The sequence below is a fragment of the Panthera tigris genome, chromosome E3 (genome assembly GCF_018350195.1).
Source record: "Panthera tigris isolate Pti1 chromosome E3, P.tigris_Pti1_mat1.1, whole genome shotgun sequence".
NCBI classification, from domain to species: Eukaryota; Metazoa; Chordata; class Mammalia; order Carnivora; family Felidae; genus Panthera; species Panthera tigris.
This window is the reverse complement of record NC_056675.1, coordinates 3,790,538-3,817,970: the sequence shown is the minus strand read 5'-3', so window position 1 is coordinate 3,817,970 and position 27,433 is coordinate 3,790,538. Positions and strand designations below refer to the sequence as shown.

The 27,433-nt window shown below is 57.7% G+C and overlaps 1 protein-coding gene and 1 long non-coding RNA gene across 3 annotated transcripts in view; both read right to left on the bottom strand.

Annotated features, from left to right (window-relative positions):
- Positions 1-27,433, bottom strand: part of FOXK1 (forkhead box K1) — a 63,164-nt gene that overhangs the window by 25,635 nt on the left and 10,096 nt on the right. The gene's annotated exons all lie outside the window — the stretch shown is intronic.
- LOC122234743 lies at positions 13,563-15,743 on the bottom strand. Of its 2 annotated transcripts, none has more exons than XR_006212672.1 (2): positions 14,875-15,743; positions 13,563-14,190 (listed from the first exon to the last, which is right to left on the bottom strand). It is a non-coding gene; the product is annotated as an uncharacterized LOC122234743 (long non-coding RNA). The 2 variants fall into 2 exon arrangements; XR_006212671.1 differs by having other exon boundaries at positions 14,929-15,743.

The window sequence follows — 27,433 nt, the reverse complement described above, 5'->3', positions numbered from 1 at the left end:
TCCAAAGAAACTACTCCAGGAAGTTTAAGTGGCTTGACCTACGGATCTTACAACGTAGCCACAGTATCTCCATGTCACCACTCTTTCCCGGGGGCCTATGTTCTTCCAGATTCTGTCCCCTTGGTGCCCGTGCCCGGCTCAGGGCGGCTCACCGCCCCGCAAGCTCCTTCGGGCAGGTGTCCGCACCGCGGCCGGTCTGCTCTCCTGGCACAGACACACACAGAGCACACACCTGGTCAGAGCGCACGACAAGTTCCCCACGATGTATTTCTGGAATCGAAAGTCCATCAAGAGGTAAAGGCATATAAAGCAGAGAATGGCTACGACACAGGAGAAGAGAATTCTCATCGGGGCACCGCACGAACCACAGCAACATGGAGGGCAGCAGCTACATCTCGGCCCCGGTGGAGTTGCCGAACCAGAGGGAAAGGACTAGAATTTTCTGGTCCTAGATTAACGTCGCAATGATATGGACAACACACCTTCACTGTGCTTAGTGGAGTCAACTGGCCAAAGAATCAGACAAGGTTCGGGGCAGCAGAGGGCCATCGCTTCACCCCCGGCCGAGGGATTGGGGCCGCCCCAGTCCGCACGCACACCTTCCCTAGAGGCTCAGGTGGATATGGCAGTGCTCGCGGCGGCCCCGAGTCCTCTGGCCAGGATGCCACGGAGATGGGGGGAGGGGGGAAGTCTGCACAGCCACCAGCACCTGCCTGACCTACACCCATGTGACCCAGGGACGCACGCCCGAGGGCCCTCTGTACGCACAGCGTCTCCGCTGCTGGAGCACAGGGCACTTGTGCAGGAAAGTGAGGACCCCCGGGAGGCCCAGGAAAGCAGCATAAATCGCCAAAAAGTAAGTAATCATCACATTTACGCTTTGAAATGCTTTTCAGAGAGCACCAGTAACGGCCCTCCTCGGATCACGAACCCCCACCCCATGGGGCACGACATCCAGGTGACATTCAGAGTTTAGGACCAGTCGGGTAGGACACTGCCAGCCGCTGGGACGCTGCCGAAGGAGAGACGTTCTGCGTGAGAATAATTTGCAAAATCAAAGGTCTTTTGCCTAAGGCTTAATTAGCGCGAAGTTCCCTAATGATACAATAACAGTTAAAACAGCGTGCCAGGTATCGGCACATTGAAGGCTCTAAACACGTTAACGGCCCAAACACCCTGCTTTTCTGGACACTTTAGTTTTATTTAAATCTGCGTATTTTGAGACTATTACAAAAAAGCCGCCGCGTTATCATTGCCCCCCCCCCCCCCCCCCCCCCGGAACTGAGGAGCAAAGGGAAAGATCCCGGGCGCAGCCGCCGTTGAGCTGTGGAGGGAAGGGGAGGAGAGACCGACAACGGGGCAGAAATCAACTCTGTGTGTTTATTTTCTGGATTCTGGAAACTCAAAAAGGCCCAAGTTCGGTTTTGTTACACTTGGCAGAGGAAATGCCTTCAGAAGCTGCAGGCAGAGCTGGGAGGGCCGGCCAGAACGGCGTCACCACCACGACCGCCCGAACGGAAGGTCTGTAGCAAGGCCTGTCCTTCCGCAGAGAAGCGTGAGTTCGCCAAGAACAGGGCCGTTCCAGGCAAACCCACGAGGCCCCGTGCCCCCGCCTCCCACTGGCAACCCTGTCCCAGTCGCAAGTGGTGTTTCAAGGCCTTCCCTTCTGGTCCCGTCCCCAAGGACAGCAGCAGAGCTCAAGAGAGAGCCTGAAAACAGAACTCCAAGTTCGCCTCCACCGAGAGCAAAGAGTCTGCGCCGGGCTTTTATTTTTTTAAAGTTCCATTTGTCAAAACACCACAGGGAGAGCAGAGCGCCCGGGTGCCCGAATGCTGTGACAAATCACGTCCTTGCTTTATCGAGGCCCAGCTCAGCTTACTTTCCTAATTTGGAAAACGCAACAGGCGCAAACCGAAACCTGCACGGAGCTGTGAGGGAGGGACCGTGGGGCGTGTGCGGCTCTGCCCCTGCTATCTGGGAACCGCGCTGGCGTCCGGCCACTTTCCGGGGGAACTGAAGGCCTGTGACAGGGCCCGGGAAGCGCTCACGGTTGGCAGACGGGGCGCTCTGCGCCGACGTCCGGGCCCGTGTGGAGTCTGCTCCCAGCCCTGCGCCCCGCAGCCCGCGGCCCGCAGCACGGGACGGGGCGCGCTGGCACCCGGCCGCCCGGCCCCCAGGGACAGGGAAGGCGCTCTCCTGCTCTCCTGCGGTGACACCCCGCTGATACCTTACAGAGCAGCACCCTCTAGTTGACCTACGGGGCCCGTGCAAGCTTGCTTCTGTCCTCTGCTGTGGCAAGAGGGACACGGGGTGGCGACCTCTGGGTGTTCCTGTGAGCAGAGCTGAGGACTGTCACCCTCGAGTGGCAGCCCCCAGCCTCCAGCGGCCTTAAACGGAGCCCAGTCACAGAAGGAGCCCGCACGGGCAAAGCTAGTGCAGGAGGTTCCGCGGGGGCGGCAGGGGGAAGGGCTGTGCTGGGTGGGGGTGCGCACGACGGCCGCCCGGGCAGGTTTCTCCCAGGGAAAGTGCAGAAGGCGGGGCGCCCACCCACACCCACTTCCCTTATCCCTCCCCCCAACTTTTTCCTCCGTGCCCAGGCTCCACCTAAAAGCCTATTTCCCAGCCATCTCCACAGTGGGGGATGACCAAGGAAAAGTGAGCGGGACCTCATGGGCAGGCCATGCAGAAAGTCCCCGAAGAGGAGGACACACAGCTACCGAGTGAGCACTAAGTGCCCATCATCTCTTCCTCCACTTCTCACCTAGGACAAAACTGTGATGACCGGTGTACCAGCAACCACCCTGCACAAGGAGGTCACTTGAAAATGAAAGCCTCTTGCTAAGAATGGTGAGACAGAAAAACAGAAGCAGCCTTGATATGTGCTGAGCCCAGCCCGGGCCTCGACTGCAGTCTGTGACGGAGGCAGCAGAGCTACCCTGAAAACACACACACACACACACACACACAGCAAAGCACCAACCTCTCATCCTCTGCACATCCTTTATACAAAACAAAACTGCTTGGCTTTAGAAAGGAAAAGAAGCCAGGGCTTTCTGCTGAAGAAAAGACTGAACTATTGTCCACACAGCAGACCCCAGGAGGGTGGGCCACGTTTCAAAAGCAGTTTACTGCACAGCACGGCTCTGGTGAACACACCAGGAGCTCCTTTTGCAACACCATTACCATCTGGGCTCACACAAATTAAGAAGCCAAAATGCCAAGGGCCCTTGAAAACCTAAGAAGCAGAAAGACACAAGGTCACTTAAATTTCTTAAAAATTAAAGGTAATTATTTTGAATGATTATCTGCCCGAAAGAGAGAAGGGGAGGGAGACCTGCTTCCCGAATTCCTACAAGCACCCACTCTTTACGCCGTAGCCATGGCGACCCTGCCATGGCAACCAGGAAGCTTGTCTGCAGGGAGCAGGGGCAGATCTAGGGACACCAGACAGGGAGGTTCAGGCCCGCCCGGCACAGCACGGCACAAGCTTTTTTATCTTCGCGTTCAGTATGCTTCTGACCAGCGACATTATTCAAAGGCGGTCCTGGAAAGAAGTCAGCTTGGCACATTCAAAAATAAACAAAGCGAAACAGCTTTGAGAAGACGAACTAGGCCCACGTTTTCAGGCGTCTGCCGACCAACAGGCTCTCCTACATTTACTGCGTTCACCTCTCGGGGGTGGGCGGCGGGCAGCACCCACGTCCTGCGGGAACGGGGGCCACGGCCAGTGCCGGCTGGCGCTTCCAAGCACCAGACACGAACTCCCACGGCACCATTTAAGACAGGCCCACCGCTGTCATCCTCGTTGGGACAGATGAGGGAACCGGGCTTAGGGACACCAAGGTGAAAAACGGCGGGTGAGGAGGGCACCTGGGGGTTCCTGACGCAGACTGCCGTGCTTTTGACCGCACACCTCCAGCAGAGAGCGCCGCGCACGAGGCTTCGGGACAAGACGCTGGCGTTTTGGGGGCTGGACCCAAACCCAGCAGAGAATGGAGAAGGAGCGGGGACACGGTGGGGGGCTGGGCAAGGGGGGCCGCCTCGCCCTCCTGGCTTTCCCGGGGGCCAGTCGTGGCTGAGTAACATTCTTGTAGATCATGCTCCTGAGAGAAAGCCCACTGGAACCCCCCACGATGTACACGAGAGCTTACTCGCCGAGTAACAAGTGAGCCCTGCCTGTCTCTGCGGCGGCGAAGTCAGCCACGCCCAGCATCGTAGCAGGACCCCCACTCACCTGGCACCATCACCAGTGGGGGCTCCAGACAGCCCCCTGGCCGAGATGTGGAACACCCATTCCCAGAACACTTCTTTAACTAAGGAAATGCTGCCAACAAGCATCAGAAGCGCAGGAGAGGATCGGGGCAGCACCCTGGAGACGTTCTAGACAAGAGAGTGTGGATGGTTCCCGGGGCAGCAACACCTGGGAAGGCAGCAGGGGAAGGCACAGGGAACATTCACCGAGACACCCCCCCACCCAGTTCCCTCAAGGACTCGGGGCGGGACACGACCCCCGCCTCCGGGCGGGCGGGTGCGAGCACAGGATGTGGGGCAGGACCCCCCGGGTGCAGGGTAGCCACTCTGGGGCAGGGCGGGGGGTGCTGTGCCTGGCTCCCGAAGGACACAGGCTGCCCCGAAATTTAAGAAGCCCAATTGTAAAATGAAAGCAGTATGGACGTCTGTTTCCCCTATTAAAAAAAGGTTTCTTTTAATTTTTTATTAAAATTTATTTTTTAATTTACGTCCATGTTAGTTAGCATGTGGTGCAACAATGATTTCGGGAGTAGATTCCTTAACGGCCCTTAGCCAGTTGGCCCATCCCCCCCCCCCCCACAACCCCTCCAGGAACCCTCTGTTTGTTCTCCATATTTATGAGTCTCTTCTGTTTTGTCCCCCTCCCTGGTTTTATATTATTTTTGTTTCCCTTCCCTTATGTTCCTCTGTTTTGTCTCTTAAAGTCCTCATGAGTGAAGTCATGTGATTTTTGTCTTTCTCTGACTGACTCATTTCACTTAGCATGATACCCTCCAGCTCCATCCACGTGGTTGGAAATGGCAAGATTTCATTCTTTTTGATGGCCAAGTAATACTCCATTGTATATATAGGCCACATCTTCTTTATCCGTTCACCCATCGATGGACATTTGGGCTCTTTCCATCCTTTGGCTATTGTCGATAGTGCTGCCATAAACATCGGGGTGCATGTGCCCCTTCGAAACAGCACACCTGTATCCCGTGGATAAGTGCCCAGGAGTGCAATTGCTGGGTCATAGGGTAGTTCTATTTTTAGTTTTTTGAGGACCCTCCATACTGTTTTCCAGAGTGGCTGCACCAGCTTGCATTCCCACCAACAATGAAAAACAGATCCTCTTTCTCCGCATCCTCGCCAACATCTGTTGTTGCCTGAGTTGTTAATGTGAGCCATTCTGACAGGTGTCAGGTGGTATCTCATTGTGGTTTTGATTTGTATTTCCCTGATGATGAGTGATGTTGAGCATCTTTTCATGTGCCTGTTGGCCATCTGGATGTCTTCTTTGGAGAAGTGTTTATTCGTGTCTTTTGCCCATTTCTTCACCGGATTATTTTTTAGAAAAACATTTTAATGTTTATTTTTGAGAGAGAGACAGTATGAGTGGGGGAGGGGCAGAGAGAGAGGGAGACACGGAATCCGAAGCAGGCTCCAGCCTCTGAGCTGTCAGCACAGAGCCCGAAGCGGGGCTCGAACTCATGAACCGCGAGATCACGACCTGAGCCGCAGTCAGATGCCGAACCGACTGAGCCCCCCAGGCGCCCACTTTCCCTATTTTTTCATTTGTTCCGCATTTTCCTGTGCTCCTCACTGGAAATCTACGGGATCATCTAACTAACTTTCCACACAGTGCAACATGGGGTGCCGTCATCACGCGTCTTAAACCGTGTCATGTGGGGTACCTTGAGCCGCAGTCACCAATTGGAGGAGGAAATACCGAATGACACGTGGAACCCACTCCAGGTTCGCTGCGAACACACCATTCAAGGAGCAAAGCCAACCCTCGACAACTTCATGAGACACCTAAGTCGGTGCTGAGCAAGTTTTCTTTTTTTCAGGGTTAATTCGGGGAAAATTTAAGTACTTCCAGGCCAGTTTTTAGTTAAAAATTAAATTAGCATGAACTTCCACCAAAGCCCAAACATTCATCAGATGCCAGGCTGGAGCAGGCAGGCCTGCCCGTGGGTTCTCATCACCGAGATTCCTGGAGTCTCCTCCCACACCCTGCCCTGTTCCGTGGGTGGCTGGATGGCCCCCAGGGCTCCCTGTGCCCTGCCCTCTCCATCCCATCCCCTGCCCTCCACGTGCCAGCGGGACCGTCTTCCTGAAGCCCCTCGTCAGGTCAGGTCCTTCCAAAGCTTAGAAACTGTTCACAGCTCTCGGAAGACAATGCAAACTTCTGGGCCCTGCAGGACCGGCCCCACCAGCCTCCCCGATTGCCATCCACGTCATCCGGGGCCTTCCCTCGGCCTCCCTGCCCCGGGGCCGCCCTTCTGGGCACGCTTGCACCCGCCCCTGCCCTGAGGCGGTGCTCGGCGGGTGGCCTCGCTCAGCGAGGACACTTCGGGCGTGCACGGCAGCCCCACACCCTCCCTCCTCTGCAAGCTCTTGGCTCTTGTCCCCCCAGCACGCGCTGCGCTTTGTGAGAACACGAGAGCTGGGTCCGTCTCTCTCCCCTCCGTCCTGCCCGCTGGCCGGCCGCCTCCCCAGGACAGAGCCGGGCCCTGCCCGTTCACCGTGGTATCCGGGGCCCGGCACGCACGACAGGTGCGCCAACGCTCGGTGAAACGGAAGGCAAGGAAACTGTCCCTGAGCTGTCAGCCCAGGATTCTCCTGGGTAGAAGGCTGGAACCGTTCTCATTCCCAAAGTTTAGGAAAACTCTTGCTGTAATTTGGCTTAATGACTGCCGACAGCTTCAAGATTAGAATTAAGACCGTTTTCTAGAACTACCACCTGCCTACAGGAAACAGGCCTGGTTGTCACAGGGAATGCCACCTTCTCACCAAGGCCATGGGCGGGGGGAGGGGTGTTACATCATCCTCAGAGGCCGCAAGGCCACAGGGGCCGGCTGGGAAATTCTGGGGGGTTTCCATCCACTTTGACTAGAACACACAGTGCAAGGCCCCCAAAGCCCCAGACCCTGCGTGAGTCTGCACTCCTGTGTAATAAGCCACAACCAGATCTGGACGAAAATGGGCCGTGAGGAGCGGCACCCGAAGGTTCACAGCAGAAAGTTAATCACGTGGAAGGTCCCAACAGCAATGGTAACGACAATTACACAAACAAACTGAAAGTCAGAGACGTGTGAGACTTTCACGGAGAAAAATTACAAAGCGTATTTGAAGGACACACAAGACCTACACGTGAGTTTGTACAACACGTCTGAGTCTAAGGAAGTGTTTGGCTATAGGGGAGGAAGGACAGACACTGAGCCAGGAGGCAAGGAAGAGACAGCACCACAGAGAGACAGACGGTGACGCTGGGGACACACGAGGCCTCGCTCTGCTGAGGCCCAGAGGCAGCCACAGACCCACGGTGGACGCGAGTCCCTGCAAAAAAAGCTACGTGCACTGAGGGCCAGGGACACGAGCCATCCCCACCATGGACAGGGGTACACGCCATTCCCTGAGGACTTGGGGACAACGGGCCAGGGCAGAGCTCGTGAGGCAGGCCGACCTGGGCTGGGAGTGATGCATGCGCACAGGGCACGCCCTCAGTGTCCATGGAGGGGCGACCCCCACTGAGCCCACCAGCGTGGTATCGGAGGCCTGATAAAACACAGGATTAGGATGAGACCCAAAAGTCTTCAAACATCACACGCCAAAGGTCCTGTTTCCGTAAAGACCGCCTGTCATACCAAGAATGGGGAAGATTGCCAATGAGAACAGACACTAGCACAGGACGACACTCATGCCAGGATCCCGTGACGAGGATTTTAAAGCAGCCACCGCGAGAACTTCACGCAATTACAGACGCGTATAGACATGCTGACACAAAGAAAGACCCAGAGAATCTCAGGAGAGAAGGCGGATGTGGAAGAGCCGGTGGGATTTCCGAACAAAAGCAAACCAGTAGCTGAGGTCAGGGCTTGGTGGAGAGCTTCCCGCAGAATGAAAAGAGCAGAGAAAGGAATCGACAACCTGATGCTAGAAGGACAATTACCCCCGAAGAACAAAGAGGAAAGGGGCAGAAAATCGGCGACTGGAGTCTCAGGGACACATGGCACTTTGAATAAGATCGAACATCCAGGGGCGCCCGGGGGGCTCAGTCGGTTGAGCGTCCAACGTTGGCTCAGGTCACGATCTCACGGTTTGTGGTTCAAGCCCCGCGTCGGGCTCTGTGCTGACGGCTCGGAGCCTGGAGGCGCTTCGGATTCTGTGTCTCCCTCTCTCTCTCTGCCCCTCCCCTGCTCACGGTGTCTCTCTCCCTGTCTCTCAATAATAAATTAACGTTAAAAAAATTAAAAAAAGAAAAAAAAATCGAACACCCACGTCGTGCAAGGCCCCAGAAGGAGAAGAGAACATCGGGGAATAGTCAACGAATGGCTGACATTTCCCCCAAAAAGAGGTAAACCTACCTATTCAAGAACGCGAATGAATCCTAAGCGGGATAAACCCAAAGAAATCCATGCCGACCTTTTGAACACTGATCTGTCTTGAAAACAGTCAGTGGGAAACAACACATTCTCTACGGGGGGGGGGGGGGGGGGGGGGGAGTTAAAATTCAAAAAAGTTTTGGGAGCTAGAGCTTGGACTTCTTAGACACAACACCAAAAGCACGGTCCGGAAAAGAAAAAAAAAAAAAATCAACAAACCGGATTTCATCATGAAACCATGGGCGTGCGTCTGCTGGAACCGGCAGAAGGTCCCCAGCACCACACGCGGGGCAGAGGCTCACCCCTACGAGCGTCACAAGCCTCAAAGCTCAGCGGTAAAAAGCAAACCACTCAGTCAGAAGGTGGACAGGAAGCACGAAGAGACACGTCGGTTGAAGGGGGACCACGGACGGCAGACGAGCCCACAGGAGGCGAGCACCGATGCCGTCAGCGACTGCAAAGCGGGGACCCCGCCGGGCCGTCGCCGCGCACCCGGCGGAACGGCTGCGATACGAGCCGGCGCCCCCCGATGCCGGCGGGATGGCGAGAAGCGGGGTGTCTTCCGCACCGACGGCACGAACGGAAAGGGGCCGTGTCTTCCCCTAAACACACGCCGACCGGTTCGCAGTTACAGCCCGGGCTCCCGTCCAGTCCACGCCCGCGCCACAGCCTTACTGGCGACCCCCACGCTGCAGACGACCCTCAGCGGGTGAGGGTTAAGCAGAGGGGGAAGCCGCTCGGCGGGACTCAGACCCTCGGCGGCAGGGGCCACGGGCTGCCGGGACACGTGACAGCTGCACAGAAGGCGTGATGTGGTGTCGGAAAACGGCCTAACCCTTAATGACAAACGCCGGCGCCGGAGAGCGGACGTGTGGCTGCAGGGGCGGCACCAGGGACGGCCGTGTGGTGCTGGGACAGTCGTGCGTCTCGTGGAGGTGGCGGTCCCACAGATCTACGTGTGTGGCCACGCGGCACAGCCACGTGCACGCCGTGACGCATCAGCTGCCTGGCTCTGATTCTGTCCCGTGACCACGTACGACCTAACAGGTGGGGGCAACCGGGTGACGTACGCGGGAGACCCCCCGAGAGCATTCACGATTCCCCGTGAACCTACTTCAAAAGCAAAAGCGAGCCTGCGGGGCCGGGACCCGCTGTGGAAGGCCATGCCCCGCTGCCGACGGGGTCTCCCCGGCGGCAGGACCCTCAGTCTCCTTCACTGCGAGACCGGAACACCACGCAGAGGGACGTGAAGCACGTACAGCGGCACGTCCACGCACGACGGTGCGCACGCGTCAGCAGGCAGAGGAGGTGAGGAGGCGCAGATGCCTCTCGCTCCACGGCTCTTACGACAGAAACGACGAGCCCGCGACCAGAACTCAAGCACGGCACCAGCTCGAGGGCCGCGCCCTCCACGACGTGCGCAGGCTCCGATCACTCTCGAAGGGAGCGTCGAGCCGCTAAAGCGAGAGCCACGGAGGCGCAGTAACACGTTAGAGCGGGACTCGGAGACAGGCTCCAGCTCTGCCGGTCCCAGACGAACACACAGATGCCGGGGCGACAGAGGGGCGCCGGCGGGTGTGGGGGGCAGGTGCAGGTGCAGGGTGGTCCCGTGCCCCACACAGCGCACGTCCCCCTCTTGCCCGGAGGGCAAAACCGGACACAAACCAACAACTGGTTTCAACTTCCATTAAAAAAAAAAAAGACTCGAGCCATCAGCTTAAAATAACTCACGAGACTACAACGTGCCCTCGCTGCTATGCGTCCTCACCGGTGTCAGCCAGCTCCGGGTCTGTAAAGTGGGTGCTGAGGGGCTCGTGGGCTGCTGGCGGGCTAGGCCCGCCTGCGTGGCGAGCCCGACCCGAGCCCGGCTGGCGGCGGCCGTGCCCGGAGGACACGTGGGCTCTCTTGGGGGGCGGGGCGGCTCCCCTCCTCCTTCCCTCCGGGCGGACCGGCCTGGCCCGCGTCTGTGCTTTCTTACGACGTGGACGGCCTCGGCGCCCCGTTCCACTGGGGACACGGCCTCCCGCAGACTCTCAAGAGAGGCACCCTATTTCCCGGCCCTTATTTCTGGTCCTTTACTGACGGATTCCAGGGGGCAGGGACCAGGGTGAAGTCCGGCAACTCCCGTTCTGGAAACAGCCTCGGAAGGATTGTTTTTGCGTGCTGTTGTCGTCGTTGTTTTCCCCTCCGTGAGCCCTCCTGTCGGAGACCCCTGCGGGGCCCGGCCGCGAGCTGTCCCAAGACACACAGTTTACTACCAGGCCCCCCGAAGCCGCCTGGCCAGACCCAGCTCCTGTCGGTCGCTTACAGAGAGAAAAAAGAACTTGCGAAGTTTCGAAGTTTCGTGTTTCACAACACCAGAGTGTTTCAAAATATCCTATTCATTCATTCCAAACTTGGCTCTGCCCGAGCCCAGAGCCGACTTGATAAACAGAAGGCTTCTCATAGGTTAGGCATTTCAGCCTCTGCCACCGGCCAGAGGGCCCAAGTCCCAGCTGGTCCGCGGGAAAGCAGGACAGCCGGGCAGAGTGGGGTGCGTGGACTGCGTCACCGCGAACCGCGCCCGGGCCTCGGCCGGTGCCTCCACGCCTGGGCCCCACGCCAAGCGTGACCCTGACCCTGAAACAGCAGCGTCCCTCGGACATGCGCTTTGCCAGCAAATGGAAGCTACCGTTAGGATCGCGCCTCGAAACGAAACGGCCACACGCTATGGCACAATTCCACCTACGATCCCTTTGAGGATTCTCTGTATTAGACAAAGTCGAGAAACTCAGTTGACCCGAAGAGCGACCTTTTCACCCCTAGGCAGAACCCGATTTTTGTTGCTGTGATTTGGTTCCTGCAGCCGGGAAGGAAGACGTGGGACAGTGCCATGCGCCGCTCACAATTCCACGCGCACACAGACTTTCTGAAAGCGTGCGTGAAAACATTATGCTAACCATGGCTCCGTGGAGAAGAGGAAGTCAGGGTGGAAGGGACACCTACTCACGAGGAACCAGAAACGGATTATCTGGGAGGGAAGCCAGGATGAAAAAGAAAAAGATTGTGGACTGCATACCGAGTTTTTTATTTAAAAAAATTTTTTTAAATGTTTTCTTATTTTTGAGAGAGAGAGAGCGAGCAAGCAGGGGAGGGGCAGAGAGAGCGAGGGGGACACGGAATCAGAAGCAGGCTCCAGGCTCTGAGCTGTCAGCGCAGAGCCACACATGGGGCTTGAACCCACAAACCCTGAGATCGTGATGTGAGCCCAAGTCGGATGCTCAACAGACTGAGCCACACTGGCGCCCCTGTTTGTTTGTTTTTAAGAGTTTATTTATTTTTGAGAGAGAGACAAAGAGGGAGAGAGCACGTACAGGGGAGATGCAGAGAGGGAGGGAGACAGAGACTCCCAAGCAGGCTCTGCACTGTGAGCACAGAGTCTGATTCAGGGCTCGAACTCACAAACCATGAGATCATGAAGAGTCAGACGCTCGACTGACTGAGCCCCCAGGCGCCCCTGCCTTTGAGTTTTGAACTGCGGGAACATATCAACTTTCAGAAAACCTTTAAATCAACATTGGTAAAATGTTCCTTTTTGCAAAAGCGAAACAAGCAAAAAAGCACCCTACTTTTAGACACAAATGTAAGACCTGGATCTTATCTTGACACCCGGGCCGTGTCTGGCGGACAGCGGAGGCCAAGGGAGGGTCCCCACCAAACTCCACGCGTCTCCTCTGTCCGCGTCCTGTCTGTGTGAAAGTGACGAGACCCGGGAGCCACAAAGCAAGTGCCTGTCAGTATTCAAAACTGGACGACTGCAGAAACCTCCTGCAGATGAGCAAGAAATCAAACGGACGGTGGCTATCAGACTGGAATCTTCCGTCTGGGAAGCCGCCCCCTCACGGGCTCTCCTGGAACGAGCGGCCACATGGGCTGCATGGCCTGGTTCTTTCCCGCGTGGTCTTCCCACGGCCCAAGCTTGGTCAAGGCAGGAGCCCAGACGGCCTGCACCCCCTGGGCCTAGCTCAGGGCCTGGCACACAATCAGCCCGAAATAATTACGTAAAACAATTGCTTTTCACCACTTGAAGCTCATACGATGGGCTGTGAACAGTTAATAACTTTCTCTTCTGACTATTTAACAAAAGTAAGTAACTAGAGAATTAATAGGACAGGAAGAGAATTTTATTTTTAAGTCACAAATTCACTTGGATAAATTACCTAAACCAAGGTTATCTGATTGTGAACCTGGATGTAAAGTTCACAAACTGATGGGGACCAGGGAGAGGCCCACCCCTCAGAAGTACCGACTATTATCCCTTTTTGTTACCATATTTTATTCTTTTAAAGTTTATTCATTTATTATTCCTGAGAGAGAAAGAGAGAGAGAGAGAGAGCACGCACAAGCAGGGGAGGGGCAGAGAGAGAGGGAGACACAGAACCTGAAGCAGCTCCAGGCTCTGTCAGCACAGAGCCTGATGTAGGGCTCGAACTCGTGAACTCTGAGATCATGACCTGAGCCGAATTCAGACGCTTACCTGACTGAGCCACCCAGGCGCCCCCCCCGCCCCATTTTTATGTTTTTTGAAGTTTATTTTGAGACACAGAGGGTGGGGAGGAGCAGGGAGGAAAAGAGAGAGAATCCCAGGCAGGCTCTTCACTGTCAGTGCAGAGCCCAGCAGCACATGGCTCGAACCACGAACTGTGAGATGATGACCAGAGCCGAAATCAAGAGTCAGCCGCTCAACCGACTCAGCCACCCAGGCGCCCCTCTTACCATAATTTTAAAATGAAATCTCGTTTGGAGTTCTACAGAAGTCACAGAGCTATGAGCACCGTTTAAAAATAAATGTCATGTCTTGTCAACTGGAAATACACAGAACAGAGAAATGACTCTCCTTCCCCCTCCCCGAGCACTCCATCCACATCAACCCTGCTCTGTGTCAATAAATCTCACCCTTGCTGTTTGAGCAGTGTTTAATCATAAATGGCTCCGAATGCACTCACAAGTATAAACAGAACTAAATGTCACCTATCGGAGTAGCAGATTAGCAAGGAAGAAGACGGAAAGCCCGAGCCGTGTGTACAGAGAAAGCCGGATGGCTGGAACGTTTAAACTGCAGACAGACAGGGCCATTTTCAAGGTTACAAGAATAAATCCAGAATTCAGAGAGCAGTGGCTTGATTTTGTCAACTCTTAGCACTCATTCCGAGGAAGTCTGAGGCGCCAGGGTGCTCAGTGGCTTGTTAGAAATGCGTATTCCTCCTCCTCCGCGGTGCCCGTCAACAGCATTCCGCCTCCCCTGTCTGCAGAGATCATTCTGTAAGGTGAAAGGCGCCGGGAAAGATTCGGAAATAGTAACCTCCGCTCGTCAGAGGAGCGGGCTGTCCTCAGGGGGGTACCATGCACTCCACACCGTCCGCAGGGCAGACGGCGGTTTACGGCGCTCGGCTCGTTCCTGTCTGGAGGGCCCGTCTCCGCAGGTCTGCGGACGGACCCGACGGCAGAGTGGAGGGTCCCCGGCGGGCGCTCTCGCTGCGCCTCACTTCAGACGCCGTGCTCGCACCTCATCGGCACTCTCCCCATCGGCCTGCGCGAAAGGGCAAACGGACCCAGGAACTAGTAACAGGCGCGTACGATCCGCCTTAAACATCAAGCCTAGTTCGGGACTTGGTAGGAAAGGACTCCTGAGGCGCCCCGATCACCTGCCACCCTCCCTGCGCGCACGGCGCACACGGCCCAGCGTGTCTCGCCCTCCTGCCTCCCTCCAAACATGCATCTCCTTTCCCGGCCTGGGGGTCGGTCGCCCGCTGCCTGGAGGCCCTGCCCCGCTCCCAGGCTCGGTTCATCTCAAACCCAACTTGACCACGCTCAAGGCCGGCTCGTGTCTCGGCATCCCCGGCGTGCTTCTCCCGGAGGCTGCGGCCCTCCGAGGTCATCTGCACATCTGAACGCTCCCTTCCTGTGGCCGTGTACGGGACCCGGCCTGGCGGGCTGTGTGCCCCTGGGGAGGGACTCCACGTCTCGAAACCGGGCCCCTCCTTCGTAAAGCGTGGGGGCACTCACCTGCCGCAGGAGATTAAGCCGACAGCTGTCGGTCGGCCAGCGTGCCCGCCACGGGCGTCATGTCTGCTCTGCTGCAGGCCTGTGGCCACCTCACCCCAACCCCCCCGCGGCCGCTGCCGACTCGGGTTCCTAAACGTGCTGGGAACCACATCACGTGCCTCCTTGAAAAGCCCCCAACAGACACCCGCGGCCACAGAATTTTCAGCACCTTCCCGGCCGCTCCACTTGCCAACGTGTCTGAGGTCCACTAAAAGCACCACACCTTTCTGCACTCCGCATCCAGATGGGCGCTCTCGCGCTGGACGGACCGCTGGCCGCTTGCCGAAACCGCGTCTGCCGTTGGGGCCGCAGCTAAGCAACGCTTCCGGCAGCCCGTGCGGTCACGTGCGCCCCCGGCCCACCACTCCTGGGCCGACACTGTGCAGACGGGGGTACGCGCGCTCCCGGCCGCGACCCCTCCCGCGGGCTGGGTGCGCGGCCTCTGTGGCCCCCGGGGAGAGGCTGTCCTCACCGCCTCCGGGAGGGGCTGGCTGCCGCCACTTCCTCTGTTTCGGTCGCCGCGCACCGGTCATCGGGTGTGCCCGCTACTATGCCCCGGCCCCTCTGACTGACACATCACGCACGAGCGCGTGAGCGCTTGGCTGGTGCGCCTGCTTTGCCGGGGCTGCCCTACGGAGGAAACCTTCCCGGCGCAGGAGCTTCCCGTCCTTGCGTTTCTGGTGGCCCCAGCGGGACAAACGTCAGCGCAATGCTTCTGGAGCCGAACCAGAATGAACCCTGCCTCGGGCCGGGGCCTTGAAGCAGCGTCTGTTTCAGGAGCAAAAGCAGGTGCCGACCAGGGGTCAGGAGAGGCGAGACCGAGTACCAGCTTCGCCGCACGCCAGTTCTCAGTGCCCTTCCCGGCTCGGAGCCCCTCTCGAGGCTGTGACTCATGGTCTGGTTTCCCCGAGCACCTAGCGGCCGGGACCGAGTCTCACAAGTGCGCCAGAGGCCACACTGACGGAGGCCACGTCTGTACTGAGGAAGAACCACGCTGAGCAGGGGGAGGAGCACGGAGGACAAGCACGGTGAGGAGAACCAGCAGCAACACCGTGGCGACCACGAAGCAGGACAAGCCAGGACGTGCAGTGCCTAGCTGCACGCGGGGGAGCCCGGGGTTCCATCTGAGCTCAGTCTTCATTAAATGAGTCTCAACCTGCACAGAGTGTGGGGACAGGCCTGTGTTACACTGCCGGGCGGCCAGCCCGCCCCCGAATGTGGCCCTCTCTCTGGAGCACGGGACACACGTCCCGCTTAGCGGGAGTCAGACCCGGTGGCACAGCTTCTCTGGAGTCCACGTGATGTGGTAATTAAAGTCTAAAACAGTCCCCTGGTTCAAATCCCCAGTTCAGATGTCAGTTAAAACACGGACCAACACCACTGGTCCTGAAGCCAACGTGTGCGGGTCTCTGTCGATGAAGCCGGTCGAGTGTGCAGATCCTGAGGTAGGAAACTCAGTCATCCAGGACTTTCCAAGGCTTCCACCGTCCCGGGAAGGAAGGTGGCATCCGCACTGCTTTACAGATGAGGAAACTGAGGCCTAGGGGGGATAAGTCACTTGTCCAAAGCCATCCAGTCACCAAGGCAGCAGCAACTGACAGGTTCTAGTTAAGCCCTGGCTTTCCAGCTCCTCAGATGCAGAAATGGAGAAACCGAATTTTGTTAAAAATTTCAACAGAGAAAACCACCAGAACTGCCGCTGAGTCAACCCAGCGCCTGGCAACTCGATCTCACACGGCCGCTTTCTCTCACCTGCTGGTCTCTCTCTCCTCCAGCTTCAGCGTGACGTGGGGGGCACCGGGCACCGGTCCGCGCACCTCCCTGCAGGAGCCCACGCAAGCCCCCCGCTGCAGGGACACGGTCCCGCCAGTCCCGCCACCACGCAGACCAGGGGCCGCAAGCTGTCAGCGAGCCGTGACGGGGCGCGAGGGCAGCACCAGGCCACTCAAGCCGGGAGCCGTCACTACGTGTGGAAGCTCACGCCTCAGAAGTTCAAGCCGACGGCACGATACGCAGCTTGGACTTTTTATTACGTGAATGAGGCTTCACCTTTCCCTGCCGGCCGACCACACACGCCTGCCACGAAACTACCAACCGTGCCCACATGTGGGGAAGACACGGTCTGTGTTCCCGGATGACAGCCCGAGTGCCAGGGTAAAGCCCCATGTTGGCAGAAAGGGCCGCACTCACCAGGTCCCCTTGGGAGTCACCACGGCCCGCCCAGAGGAGGCCCAGGCCGTGGCGCACCCCTTCAGGCTGTGATTCACCCACAAACACTCGTTAGGTGTTTGTTAAGCACCCGGCTCTGTGCAGGCCCCAAGGAGAAACATAAATGACGGTTTCTCCTGGGAGGCAGGGCCTGTGACCTAGTCAGGAGGGCAAATAAACAGCCGTGTGACAGGTGCTGCATCAGAGCGACAAAGACAGGAGCCACGGTGAAGGGCTGCACCCCACCCTGGTACACAACACGGGGAGGCAAGGTGTGCATGGCCGGAAGGCTGGGGCGGGGGGGGGGGGCTGTCCGGGAGACAGGGGTGGAAATGGCACTCGAGGCCGTGAACAGCACAGAGAAGACACCAGGGGACGTGGGGATGGGGCTGCTGGGTTCACAGCCACCGGGTGCTCGAGTGGCCACATTCACAAGAGACGTTTCCCACGAGCCTCCTCAGGAGGCAGCCTCTGATGCCACCCCTGCCCACCAGCCCTCGAGCCCACGGGGCAGCCGAGGCCAGACCACACCCCACTGTTCGCGACACTGTGGCTTCGCTGCAGAAGCATTCAGAGCACAGTCCTTCCCAGGGCACACCAAAGAAGCTGAAGCTTCTATCATTTGGGGCAAATCGCTATGCTTTTATCACACAGGTTTGTTACACCCCAGGCCCCTCGTCCTCGCTGTGCCACGTCAAATCCCGTACTAAACCGAGAAAATCGCTTTGGGTAATATAAGGTCGAGTTAGATTTCAATATTTCCAACCTTTCCTAAGGGAATGGTCTCCCCTGCCCCCCCCAACCTTCCCCCGACCTCCCCCCACCTCCGCAGCCCAGATCCAATTCCGATTTACCCAAGGCAGCAGCCACTGATAACCCAGCAGCCTGATCAAAGAGTCAGGAAGCACATCCGGTTTTCCGAAAGGAGGCTGGGATCCTCTCCAGCAACCAGATGATGTTTACAAAGCAACCAGCCTCGTTTTAGAGACCTCCACACCGGCCGTCCTGCATAGAGCCCCAAACAAAACGGGGGAGTGGTATCCTCACCAAACAGAACCTGAAAAGGCCTTTATTCCTTTATTCTGCTCGGGGCGGCCCTTGACAGGCCCTTCAAAGGGCACATTCCTACCGCCCGGAAAAGCCGGCCTTGTCCTTGCAAACCGGTCCTGACCCAGGGGCCTGTGCAGAGCAGCCCCTTCTTCGCCCCTGTGTTTACTCAGAACCGGGAGAGCGTGTGAAAATCTGAGGATCACTAACAAAATAAGCTCCCACACTCGTGAGTCAGAAGGACCGTGTGGCACCAGGGGACGTATGGATGGGAAAGACGAGTGACGACGGGCCCTTCCCAGACGGAGGGGTGCTGGCAGGGCGCAGGCGGGGCGCGGAGGTCATCCCGTGGGCCGCTCTTACCGCCACCCGCCCGCTAGGGCAGACCCCGTGTCTCTGAACATGTTGAGTGCCGTGAAGAGAAGAGATGTGCCTGGGGAAGTGGGTCATCAAGCAGATTAGCACCGTGGAATAAGGAATCACCCCGCCGAGAGAGGCCCGGTTTCAGCCCAGGGTCTCCTGAACTGGCTTCGTTGTTATGTAAATCACACCCGCGGTCACGTCCATTTATCCCAAGGGTCTGGTCTACCCATCGGCAGCGTTCTCTGAGATAAAAACAGAGCAGACCCTCTTTCCCGGCCCAGCACGGCTTGCCTCCGGGTCCTAACTTCCAGACTTTTCTTTCCTTGAGAGTCTGTGCGGCACCTGCCCCCACCCTCCTGCCCGGGCGCCCGACACATGAATGGACACACGTAGCATCACAGGAAGCGGGAGGAGGGAAAGGCATCGTTCTTTCCCTGCCGGCCGGCCGCTGGTCGGGCCCTGCCTGGGCTGCTGGAGCCTCTTTTCTCTCCCGCGAAGGCAGCAGATGCACAGGCTTGAGTCTGCACTTTTACAAAGAAACCGCAATGGAGTTCAGTCAGGCTGTAAAGCAGCCGAGCCATTTCCAGGGCAGAGCTTTCCGTGAGCCGTCGCGTTATCCGTTTGTTTTCCATAAAATGATCGGTCGGCCCTGCAAATCCAAAGTGCTGGGGAAAAATGGCAAGTCTCTGCAGACCCTGGAGAGCCAGCAGCCCCTCCTGCCCTGGGCTCCAGGGGGACTCGGCCGGGCCGGCTCTCACTGCGGAGGACACAGCCCCTCGCTCGCCCCCCAAACACAGCTCTCCCATGAGAAGTCTGCAGCCCGGAGCTCCAGGCCCTCTTCTGCACCACCCCCCCCCCCTCAGAAAACTTTCCAGAAAAAACTAGCAATCACATTTTGCGTTGGGTTACCGCAAGCGTTATCTGGTCCAGTCCGACGAGGACGGTGGGGAGGCCCCTTCCTGATAAGAGGGAAGCGCAGGAAGCAGGACCAGGAGCCAGGAGCCACCCGACACGGCCTCCTCTGGGGCCGCCCCCGCCAGCCTGGCCGGCGGACTCCCCCCACCTCCCCCTCGAGCGTCAGGCCACAGGGACAGGCGAAGAGGCCAGAGGCGGACCCCTCGCTTGGGGGGGGCAGAGCGGCCCTAACCTCCTCGGTTAAACAGACATGAACATGAAAAAGGCATCTTAAGGTCTGACCGGTGGGATTGGGATCCCCAGCGGTAGTGAAATTGCAAATCTGCAGTTTCAGCAAAGCTCCTGCTAAGGCTCTTTACAAAGGAAGCAAGGAAAATTGGCCTTAGCTGGTGTCTCTGCAGAGAGCTATTCGTGGCTTCTTGCCACGTTTCCACATTGTCTAAGTTTTCTATAAGCATGGATTGCATATTTAACACCAAAACATCTGAAATAGCAAAGGTACAGAACATAAAAGCTAAAAAAGGCACTTTTTTTGGCTTTCTGGACAGAACGCAGGCTTCTAAAACAAACTCCCAAATAAACTTTAGTATTGAAGATTTTTAGCTTTCTGTTTATTACCGTATCAGCAGTCTGGACTCCTCCGGAGAAAAATCACTTTGGATAGATGAATTCTCCGAAGAGACAATCATCTGCTCCTTTAAAAAGTTACCGACTTGAAAATTTTTGCCCATTTTTTTTTTAGTTATCTTGTTAAAAATACATCTTACCTCCCTGGCTTCGTAGGTGACAGTGAACAAAATGAAATTACCATTCCGAAAGCCATAAAAGATGAAGGCTACATGGAGTTATAATTTTTTAAAAATGACAAAATTACGATGAGAAGAAGTAAATTTGAGTAAGCGCAGCAAATCCCCACACGTCAGAATTCCAGTTCAATCCCTTAAAGGCTAGAAGGCAAGAAACTTGAAGGATTAATTATCCCCGAACATGGGCTGCACGTATCGCTAGAGCTCCCTGTACGGCCGGCGCACATAGAAGGTGCCGGAACCGGAGAGCACAGGGACGCTAAGCCACGCATGTACAGGGAGGAGGGAACCAGGGCACGCCTGTAGGAGCCATCCTGGCAACGACTATCCAAAGTGGGGCTGACCAAGGTCTGAGAGCCTCCCCACGTCACCTCCGGGTCAACAGAGGCGGGGGGGGGGGGGGGGGGGGGGGAGGGGGGGGTGGTTACTCAGGTTCTCCTCTGCCACCACACGTTCACCAGCGAAGAGGCCCACATGAACCTTACGACCTGGTGAGCCACAGCAGAAACACCTGCGTGCATGGTCCTCACCGTCCCAGACCTTCCAGCTTAACGGGGCAGGCAGGGGGAGGGGCGGAGGGGAACGTGTCCTATAAAATATGTGCCCAATTATAAACAACACCGACACCCCGAAGAAACGCAGACCGCAAACAATGTGTGCCCTGCACGGAAGAAGGTGGACGGTGCTCCAGGCAGGCAGGGGACAGAGGGGACTGAGGAAAGGCCGGCAGGACAGGAGGGCAGCGGGGACGCGTGCATGAACACGTACGGTAAGGGGCGCACGTGCTTGGACTGGCAGCCAAGCGAAGATGAGACGCGGAAGGGGGCGCGGGAATAGGCCGCTCCAGAGACAGAAGGGGAGCGCCCGGGGGGGACAGAGCTGCGGTTGGGGAAGACGCACGCGGTCGGCGGCTGGCCGCTGGTGACAGCAGCGTGAGCGTACTGGACGCCCCCGAACCGGACACGGAGATGGGGAGAGCGGCGGGTTTTACTTTATGTATGTGTCACCACGATTTAAAGATGAGCTGGAGGGAGGGGCTCCGGCAGTAGCTGACCAGCGGCGAGTGGCTCCTGGGCCCGGGGTGCCGACAGGGGCACCTGTCCCGGCCGGACACGGGACGGGGCAACTGCCTCCCGGGCCCACTCAGCGGCCCAGGCTGGGCTCCCACTCCTGCTTGACACCCGCCCGGGGAAGGCCCATCTCAATCTCCCTGGCATTTAAAAAACCACACCGATCTACTTTAGAAAAATTCAATTCACTGGACACAGGTTCATAAGTCGAAATAAGTTAAGTATTAGGGAGAATCTTACAAGAAAGGGCAATACGTAACGCAGACAAGCTGTTCCGCCTCCGCCTGGCCCCCTGCCCTCCCCGAGGCACGAAGCCGGACGGCTCCCTGGGACAGTGTGTGGCACGTCGGCTGCTCAGTGAAGCGTACCCCTCCGGCCGTGGGCACTCGGCCTTGAAGAGGAGGGGGCAGGGCGCCCCGCACAGGGCACACCTGCGGGGGCCCCACGGAGCCCCCGAGAACCTGAGGGCGCAGCAGGGGGAGCCGGGACAGCCCCTCCCTCCTTCCCCACATCCTGGGCCCGTCCCCAGACATGCTAGTCCGGCCCTGTCCTACCTGCTGTTCCCGTGGCATTGGTCTTGCCGCTGGTCACCCTCAGAGGGCCCCACGAGTGCCACCCTTTGTGTGACTCCAGCCTTCAAGCCCCTTTAGCCTACATACCCTCCCGTCCCGGTGGCTGTCCGCCTGTCTTAGCAGACGGTGACCGGGGCTGAGGACAGCCCGGGTACACAGAGGGCTCTCAGCAGCTGGCGATACATTCTTCGGGCTCCATCTGGAAGTGGTGCGATGGGCCAGCGCCCAGGTCCCCCGGGTGCAAGAGGGGTCGGCAAGGAGACGTTCAGCTTGTCCGAGGTCACCCTGTGTCTCCAGGGCCCTCGGGCACGCGGGCCGGGCCAGGGAAACAGCACGCACGCCCTCCCCAGCAAGCCTTCTTCTGGCCTCTCCTCCGCCTTTCACAGGCCCGGGGAGCAGAAGAAAATGCGGACCAGGGTGTGGGCTGAAGATAAGCAGGTTCTGGCCCCGGACGGTTCCACCGTGGCCTGTGCCTCGGCTTCTCGGTCTCCAATCAGGGACGGGGTACGCACAAAGTACTCGGGAATCTATACTTTCGCCGGGGCTCCAAGGGCAGGGTCCCAAGCCGGCACCTCGAGCTGTCCGAGTAATTGTTCCCACGCTATTTTATCAAGCAAGCAGTAGCCAACCTTCCAAGCAGACGGACGGATACTCTCAAAACAACAGGCGCACGCACACATTCTCCCGCACTGTTAGGTGTTCTGCGCTCACAGAGACGGGCAGGGATTAGGGCACAGACGTGACGTCCGTGACTCTCACCTCCCCGGATGAAGGCGTGGCTGGGGTGGTCCCTCTAGCGTTTCCAGCAGGCCGTGGCTCCATCTGCAATGTTACCCTGAAGCAGTCACGGCACACTCAGCAAGATGAGCTGGAAACGCGGCCAGAGTCCAGAAGGGCCTTCCCGCTGTCCAAACAGCATCATGAGTCTCAGGGAGGAGCCAGCCCCTGCCTGGGGCTTCCCTCAGGTCGTGTGGTTTCATGACTGAAGCTTTTCGTTTTGCCACACAGAAGGAAACCATCGTTCTCAACGACATTCTGTCCCCGGCACGCGGATGGATAAAATCCGCCCTAGCCCCCCGGGCTCCGGAACTTTCGCGCACACTTCCTTCCTTCCGCACCATGAGGCCGGGCAGCGCCGGGGACAGCTGGGGGAGGTGAGGACTCCAGGCCCTGGACAGGTGGCTCCTCCTGGGTGCTTTAGGGACCCGTCCACACGTACACGCGCACGCACGCACTCACATGCACGCGCACGCGCAAGCACGTGTACGCGCACGCGCACACGCACCGCTCCCACGCCCTCAGAGCCGGCCCAGCACTCGGCCCTACAGACCCTACCGACCGCTGCCACGGTGGCCCTGCTGGGAATGTCACCGCCCCCTGGAACCTTCCGGGGGCCTTGGGCCCTTCAGTCTCTGGCCTCCTCTGTGGGTGCACCGTCCCCCCCCCCCCCACCCCAGCCACTGCACCCACAGGTCCCACCGCCGGGAAGTCTCTGTCCTCGATGCTTCCAGTCAGCAGCTTCTGCTCGTAACGGAGATGCCAAAATATCACTTCCCCACCCACCTAACAGTCTCTGTTTGGTTTCCTCACTGCACCCTGCACCCTCCGAAATGGTACCACACGCTCACGCTTCACGATCGTGAGGTCTCCCTCCTGACCCGGCCCCCACCGCACCTGACACACCGCGAGCACCCACGTGTGGACGCGGGTAGAAGCGAAGGCCTCGGTGACCACCTGGCAGGGGGCATGCGGGCCGGGGAGGGGGGGGGGTGGGCTGAGGGCGGTCTTCCCAATGCCGTCTGCTTTCAACGTGGAGATGCCGGGGCCACCGCGCAGGGCTGCAGACGAGCCCCGGGACGGGGCAGGAGCCCAGAGCCACCCCGGAGCAGGTGCGAGCAGAGCAGGCACAGGTGCTCGAGCCGAGACACGGAGGGGCTCCCGGTAGCCAGGCGCACGCGGGAGCGCTGGACGTGCTGAACGGGAGCCACCCTGGCCAGAGCCGAGAGAATGGGGGACAGGCGGGACAGCACGCTGCAGGACGGGAAGGACGGGGGCCCGAGCAGCAGGGCTGTGAAGAAACGGGAGGCCTCTGTGTCTGATGGTGTCACCCACGAACCAGTCTTCTGGAGAAGTGGAAAATACACGTAGCGTAACGGGCAGATTTGTGAGGCCACTTCTATACGTCTGCCCCATCCCCTGCAACAACTGAAACAGGGGAAGTGAGACAGATCCGGAGCTAAAATCCGAAGGGTGGCTGCCTCTGGAGAAGGGACAGAAACGTGCTAGGAAGGGGGACTCGGGGCCTGCTGTCATCTGCAGGGTGTTGTTTCTCTATTCAAAACAAGGCCTGGGGCGCCTGACCGGCTCCGCTGGACGAGCGGCCACTGATCTCGGGGTTGTGAGTTCGAGGCCCCGTGCTGGATGGAGAGATTACTGAATAAACGAAACTAAAAAAAAAAAAAAAATAGGGGCGCCTGGGTGGCTCAGTCGGTTAAGCCTCAGACCCTTGATCTCAGCTCACGTCTTGATCTCTCAGGGTCACAAGTTCAAGCCCTACATTGGGCAAAAATAAATAAAGAAAAGAAAAGAAAAATAAAACAAAACTCTAAAAAGCCTTGAAAGCACATGACACAATGTAAACAAGTGCCAATTCTTCGTGGGTCACGAGCACACGTTCCGTCATCTTCCATACTTGTCCGTATTTGTAAACGCCTTGACATGCAGACCAATTACCGGATCAGATCTGGGCTTCCGTCCCCAGCTGCCCACTGATCCTCTGCCGAGTGCCCTGCGTCCCAGCCAGGGGCCGTCAGACCGCCGCGCTGAGGCTGGCTTTGCTCTCAGTGTCCCGCCCCAGTGCGGGCCGGTCTCTGAGCCCCACGAAGTCGGTTCAAACTGATCCACGGGAAAACCCGAGTTTGTCTTTTCAAATCCCCACCCTCTGCGCAAGCAGCTCAGAGAAACACCAGAAACAAACCCTAGTTTGCTCTGATTGCACCGCCTGAGGAGCTGCGAGGGATCCTGGCCCACCCAAGCCCAGTCTCCAGCCGGCACAGGCCGGATGCCACGCTCTGTGACACCCTGCCAGTGACCGGCACCTCTGCTGGAGGGCGGGGGCCGGACTACCCCACCGAGACGGGCTCCGGGCCCTGCAACAGCTTTCCCACCACAAAGGAGATCTCACTTCGGACACCCGGACGCCTCACAGAGCAACAAAGCCTCTCCTACACGGTCACGGTCACAGCAGCGATGGCAACGGCCTAGGCACGTGGAGGGGTCACCTATGCACCAGACACTGAGGTGAACACCTTGGCCCACCGCTTTTAGTTCTCGGAATTCCCCAGCAAGTGGGGAGTGTGCCCGTCTCGCAGATGGAGCTTGAGGTCAGGGCACCTGCCCAAGGGCACCCAGCTGGGGGGTGACGATGCAGACCTTTTAGATGCTAAGCTCCTGTCACCTCTGGTCACCGTCTTCTGCCAGGTTATTTCTGCACTCAGACCTTTCCTGTTTGCTTTTTTATTCATTCTGCCAACAACTTACAAAGCGCCAACTATGTGCCCAGCCCGGGGTCGCTGGTTGGTACTGGGATGACAGCAGTAAATGAGGAAGGCACAATCCTGCGCACCCCCCACCCTCACCAGATCATGTCAGATAAACACACTACCGACCCTACAGTAACAGCGGGATGGCCAGACCAGGGGTGCCGTGGGTGCGCAGCCCCGGGCTCACCTCGGCGAGGTGCCAGGAAGACTTGCCTTCGAGAAGCAGCTTCGGAGCAGCAAGGGTACATTTACTCTGAAAGGCCCCATAAGCCTTCCTGGTCCGGCTCCAAACAAGAATGGAGCCCACCATCAGGGTGCCCATTCTGTGTTACCTGGAGGTTCTAGCAAACTCAACAAGATGCAAGAAGAAAGGAGATAAAAGGTAGTGGAAGAAAGACACAAAATAATCATCATTTGCGGATGAAAATTTGACCTAGGAAACGCATGCAAACCGTGAATTTAAAAACTGTTACAAGGAACGGTAACAGCGACTAGATACAAAATAAGCATTTTATTCCAGCGCTGAAGGGCAAAAATTACTTGTTAACTACAAAAGGAAAAACAGTAACTATGGGGCAGAGAAGCGCAGTCAACACTTCTACCAAGGGATCCTCATCACCTCCACCAGGAGGGACGCGAGCATTGGAGTGGCCTTGGAGAAGGGGAGTGCTCTCGCTCGGGCTGTGGAGATGCCTGACCCGAATCTCATCAGGACTTGGTCTTAACCAGTCAAATCTAATTTGAGAGGCATCCGGTAAGATGACTGTCCTATTTTTTTTTTTTTTTACGTCAAGGTCAACACAAAAGGCGGCCAAGGAGCTGTCGCAGAGCAAGGAGGCCAGAGAGACAGGGCACCCAAACACAGGGCTCCACGCTGGACAGGACCCGGGACACCGTAAAGCGTGCTACTGGGGCACCTGACGGCGCGGGCACACGGGCCGTGGATTAGAGGGCGGGGCATGAGGTCCCCAACTCGGTGACCAAGCTGCGGCTACGGAAGATGCCCCTACTCCAAGGGAAAAGGAGGCGTCGTATGCGTAACCTGCCCTCAAGCAGCACAGAAACGTGTGGAGAAAATACTAAACGCAAACATGGCAGAAAGTTAAACATTGAATCTGGGCAGAGGACAGGAGTTATTTGAACGAGTCTTAAAACTTTTCTGGAAGCTTGTTTCTAAAATGTAAATAAATTAGTCTTATAAAGTGCATACAAAAAAAGAAAACACACACACACACACACACACACACACACACACACACACAAAACCCTCCTTTCCTACATGTTAGCAGTAACCCTTTGGAAAATAATAAGGGAAAAAAGATCCCATTATTGATAGTGACCATCCCCAAGACAAATATATAAAACACCCAGAATTAAACGTAACACCTCAAGAGACACAGGGGCTCCACGTAAAGAAAACCGGTAACGATCTCGGCAAAATGTATCACTGAATGGACTGGGCTGCCGAGCGTGTGCGCTGTTTCTGTAAAGGGCCAGATGCTGAATCTGTTAGGTTTTCGGGCCACCCCGCCTCTGCCTCAAGCAAGCAGCCGCAGAAACCATGTCGAGGAACGGGCACGGCCGTGCTCCCGTAAGACTTCACTCACAAAGACAGGCGTCTGGCGGGACTCGCCCACAGGCTGCGGTCCGCTGCCAGGGTCCCGAGGCGCTGAGACCGGCTGACCGCCCACCGGGGCGTTTCCTCTTCTTCCCGGACACACGGCCCTCCCGCGGAGCGGCCCGGGGCCGAGCTCTGGTCGCTGGCCGAAAGCCGGGTGCAGACACCGCCACGGCCCAGAGAGCCGAGCTGACGACGGCGGGTCCCCGATTTCCCACGTGGAGCACGGGGCTCCTGACCACGAATCAGAAACACCGATTCCGGGCTTTCCGTGAGCCAGACGTTGGAATTTGTCCCGTACGACAAGCAGCAGGCCACAGAAGGTTACGTACGTAAGTAGGTGTTTCGTGTTTCGTGGCCTCCGAGCGCTAAGTGCAGGGAGCTCAGCCCTGCCCTCGTGGGCTCGCGGCTCCCTGCGGGGCGGGGGGGGGGGGGGGTCCACGACCAACAGTCACACCAGAGAATGACCAGCCATACTGACAGCACGTCCGGGCATGAGCAGGCGTCCGTGCAGGCAGCCGCACGCTCGTTTGTTCACAAAGGAACTTCAAACTCTGTGAGCGTGTAATGTTCACATCAAGGCACTG